This window comes from Vigna radiata, unplaced genomic scaffold (assembly GCF_000741045.1).
Source record: "Vigna radiata var. radiata cultivar VC1973A unplaced genomic scaffold, Vradiata_ver6 scaffold_222, whole genome shotgun sequence".
Lineage (NCBI taxonomy): Eukaryota > Viridiplantae > Streptophyta > Magnoliopsida > Fabales > Fabaceae > Vigna > Vigna radiata.
This window is the reverse complement of record NW_014543247.1, coordinates 582,457-587,479: the sequence shown is the minus strand read 5'-3', so window position 1 is coordinate 587,479 and position 5,023 is coordinate 582,457.

Below are 5,023 nucleotides of genomic sequence, written 5' to 3'. Positions count from 1 at the left end.
AATTTTCATATCTTTCGATCTAGTTTTTGTTAAGCTCCTGGCAAGTGTACCAAATCGTTATCAAGTAATATATAAACAGTAAGTCCGAGTATCGTTTTCCCAAAGGACTCTTAGGCCTTATCTTTCATGTAAAGTGATCTTATAAGACTTGAAAAGAAATAATCTTGTAGTGTGAATGCAAAACTGAAATAAACATGCAAGTGCAAGTGAATCAATTGGCAAAGAAAATATATGAATGAATGGAGTTGTTGGGGTTTACAATTTCATCTTATCCGCCCTCTTATATCTATTTTTCTTATTTAATTCGCTTTATTATCTAATTGCTATGCAAACTTTCTGATCTACTTTAAACCCAATTCTTTGGCTAAAAGAGCCCACTATTATTTACTAGTTTACTTCTCTAGTCTCCCTGAGTAATTAATAATGCATTAAGGTATAGAAGAAAAATACAATTGATCGTCCTACCTCTATCTCTAGGCAGTATTGCTTAATCAAGAAATCTCCTATCAGTTCATGACTTCCCCGCACGTTCCCGTATCAACAAAGGCAAATATCTTTATATCGAATGAGTTAAACGATAAAAGCATTAAGCATCGATAAGAAACCCAACAATTGATAATATAAGCATATGAATAAAATAAGAATTTCAATATAAGAGAGTTTCAAAAGATTACATTGTTCCCCAACAACAAAGGGTTTAGTTCACCATAGTCATGGTGAAACTAGATGGAATTAAATGAAAGAATGGAAGAGTAAACCCTAGATTTGATAGATTGGAGCCTAAGCATCCAAGAAACCGCCTCCCAGGAGTGTAGAACTGCTCTGGACGTCTCTGCTTGCCAAAAGATTACTTTGAGAATCGCACTTGGTCTATTTATAACGCATAAAAGTAACAGAATTTAAGCCCAAGCCCAGCATTCCACCGCTCAACGCCTAATTTGACCGCTCAGCGGTTTGCCTCCAAGCCGCAGACCGCCTCCATGCCGTAGACCGCTCAGCAGTCCAGTCTGTCGCTCAAGCGAGAAACAGTGGATTCACCCACGAGACTGGAGCTCAGCGCTGGAATTTGCCGCTGAGCGGTGAACTTGACTCTTCTTTTCTTCCTTTTTTCCTCTTTTCTTGAGTCTAAGTCCTCCCTACTTTACTTCCATCTTCAATTCTCATCGAAACCCTGTAAAATAGTGCAAAAACAAGCATAATATCTCTAAAAACAACTTTTGGCTCTCAAGTGACTCAACTAAGTGTTTTACTTGATTATAAGCTCATTCTAAGCCATAAAGGGTGTGTTTTGATATCAAATTCAAGTATAAAAACAATGGTTTTAGACCATTATCACAACCCCAAACTTAGAACTTTGCTTGTCCTCAAGCAAACAAGACAAAACTTGGTTTTCCACTTTTCATCAAAATAGTTCAACAATCCCAAAATTCATTCTTCTCACAACAAGTAATTACTCAATTCAGAATTTCAGTGGAATCTTCTCAAGATGCATACATGCTTTCAATTCAGTTCAGATGATCACATATTTTCCAACAGATGTTTTCTTATGAATGATCAATCAACTAAGCACAGATGTAAACATGGAATTTATCAATTCTCTCCAAGCAAGTGTTTCAGAGGGTACTTCATCTCTCTACTATTCACATGTCACCTAAAACAAAATTGCCCTTCGTCTCATACAATCAATATTTTCACATACAAATGTTAACACAAGGACTTTTTCGAGGCTTATAATGAGGCTGGGCTAATAAGAAAAATTGGTTTTTCTGGAGCACAAAATCCTTGAGTTAAGAACGCTATTTTAACATTCAAAGTTCAAGCACAAACTCTCTTCTTAACAATCTCACTCATTCCCAACTTCTTCCCTTTTCTTTTATTTTTACATTGAGCTCATCTCTCATGCTTTTTCTTTTCTTCTTTTTCTTTTCTCATGCTTTTTCTTTTATTCAACACTTGAGCTCAATGCCATTCTTTTTGCCTTTCCAAATTTCCCCCAAACAACCCCAAACTTGAACCTTTTCAATACCATACAATTATTCTCAACCGAACTCAAGGTAAATATTTTCGAAGCAATGGTTTTTATCCTGTTTAAGGCCAAGGTTCAAAAAGGGTATAACACATGATTTCAATCACTTTGGGCGAAAANTTGGCTAAGTAAGGGCTTCCAAAAATGGCCTTGATCATATGACATAAACATGTAATTCAATCAATTATAAAGACTCGGGCAATATCATTCATGCTTCCATATGAACAGCACATATATCAATGAACACTCTAGAGCTCAAAACCTTACACAACTATGTTTCCTCACACATCATTCATACACCCTGCTTAGCATCATAACCACAATCATAAATCCTCACACATCTGTTCACATAGCTAGTGAACCATTCACTTGTATATTAGCATGCAATACAATCTCAATCATCATCTACATCCAATCATCATCAAGTAAACTCGTCATGTAATAACATCAAGTCAAACCATAGTCAAAAACAGTATTCAAGCCAAGCACAGACACCTATACTACTCAACAAAATTCAACCTAGTCTAAAAATTCAAAGTACAAAAGAGAAAGATAAAACCCTTGTCCTAAGTACTGGCATCCATCAGTAGATGCCCTCTCAACTCATGTCCTCATCTGAGTCCTCCTGATCTCCAGCTTCTGCATCCTCGAAGTCATCCTCCTCATCATCCTCATCCATATATGGTGCTTCAGTTGCTCCAGATCCACTACCCTGTGCCTGCTCTTGAGGCCAAGCCATGGCACTATGGAACTCATCCATAGTCCACCTCTGCACTGGTGGTGTGTCATACAACCCTACTATCATCTCGGCAGTAGCTACTTGCCCTCTACGGATAGACTCCAATCTGGCCTCCATCATAGACATATACATGTCCCTCATCTGGAATGGCTCTGCATGCTATGTAGGTGCATCCTCCTACCGGCCGCTCCTCTCCTAGGACATCTCCTAGGTACTGCTCCAGCTGCCTCGTCTCCTCCACAAAACTTTCAATAATAGGAGGCATCTATGGCCTTCCCAAGCCTCTCGTATGGTGGAACAAAAGTATCCACCCCAGCCTGCTTGCACAAAAAGGTAATCAGGGATGAATGTCCCAATGGCATCCTGCTACTCACAGTAGTAGCGCAACTCTGAATCTCGTTGGCGATGACCTCAACAACATTCACATCCATCTGCCTCAGCATACAGTAGATGAAGATAATCCTGTGCATGGTGATATCAGAGACATGGTAGCACGACTGAATATCGGCATGAGTAAATGTCATCCAGTACTTTGCAAGAGGAGTCAGATCTGCCCTCTTGATGTTGACGGGCACTCCATTTGGGTTCCTCTGAAAGTGTCCTCCAGGGACACACATAACCCTCTCAATATCCTCAAAATCTTTGAACTCCCCTGTATATGCTGCATACTGGCACTGCTCACCTGGCCACTCAGTGCCTAAGAAGCTGTTGATGGTATCGGGGTCATAGCGAACAATCTTCCCCCTAACATAGCTAGTAAACATATCCATCTCCACTCCTCTTGATAGGGCATTTGTGTAGAACTCCTTCACAAGTTCAATACTAGCTGATGAGGGATATGTGGCCCTTCTCCCAGTTCCTTATCTCAATCTCCAATCCAGACTAAGGAGTTAGGTCTGGGATAAAAATAGCCTTCCTCTCCATCAGCAGTCTTCTTTCCTGCACAGTCACAAAGTGTTCCTTATGTTTCCTGGAAAGGAACCTAGGAGAATAGAATATTCTCGGCCTCTCCGACTATTTCCTTTTGTTTCCCATAGTCTTCACTCTCCTTGATGATGACGACATCCCTACATCAAATAAAGTTCATAAAACCACAGAGATTCATCGTTAGAAGTTAGTAAATCATCAATTATACTCCTAATCAAGCATTATCCAACGCTGAAGGAAGAATAGGACCCCTCAGCGTCCCTGCATCAAGAAATCAGGCAACCACACAAACCTGACGCCCACCGCTCAGCGGTTAAATGAATCGCTCAACGGCGGCATCGAGGGTTTTTCAAAAACCTTTTCCTAAATGCCCTAATCTCCACTCTATCACAGATTTCAAAATTACAGACCAAATTTATGCAATTTAATCGGTTCAAAAGGTTTCTATTTCATCAAATCATGCATAAAAATCAAAAGCCCTAATTTCTCATTTTCCCACACATGTTCTTCATCAAATTTCAATTTTAGAAACCCTAACAATGAAATCGCATGACTTACTTGAGTAGAGGTCCTCTAAATGCTTGCAAGACTTTGTTTAATTGATGACTAATGCCTTCCAATGCAAAGCTCTCACCAAAAACCCCTAACTTTTGACAATGGAATGGTTGAAAGATGAGATTTTTGGGAATGTGTGATGGGAAAGGTGGAGAAAACTCTTTGGAAAGCACTTGAAAGTGAAGGAGAAGTGCTAGGATTCGTACAGACAGCTTGGGCGAACTCCAAAGAAGAAATTTCAAAGTGTAGAAACCCCCAAAACGCTGAGCTTTTAAAAAGCCTGTGTTGGGTCTACGCCGCCACTGCTCAGCGGTGAGCATTAAAAAAAATAATTTTTTCTCTTTGATTGCCTTTGTGTGATCCAACCTGTAGCACTTGATTTCAACTTTCAATTTTGTATGCCCTTCCACTCTCATATGCAACATTCAAATCATGCACTAGAACAGAGTTAAAAACAAGAAAATAATCAACTGGGTTGCCTCCCAAGTAGCACTTGTTTAACGTCACGAGCCTGACTCAAACCTTCAAGCACTCAACAATAAGTGTCTCTCAACACCTTTCAGTAGGTGTTCATACCTTCCTATACCCGTCAGTGAGTACCTAAAATTTTTAGCTTCCCTTAGTAGAAGCTACCCAATACACAAAATTAAAAAAAAAAAATATTGTTCATGATTACATCACCAAGATTTTAAAAATTTAAAGTACAAAAATATTGTTCTTGGATCACTAGAGTGCCTCCCAATAAGCACTCTTTTTATGTCACTAGCTTGACCCAG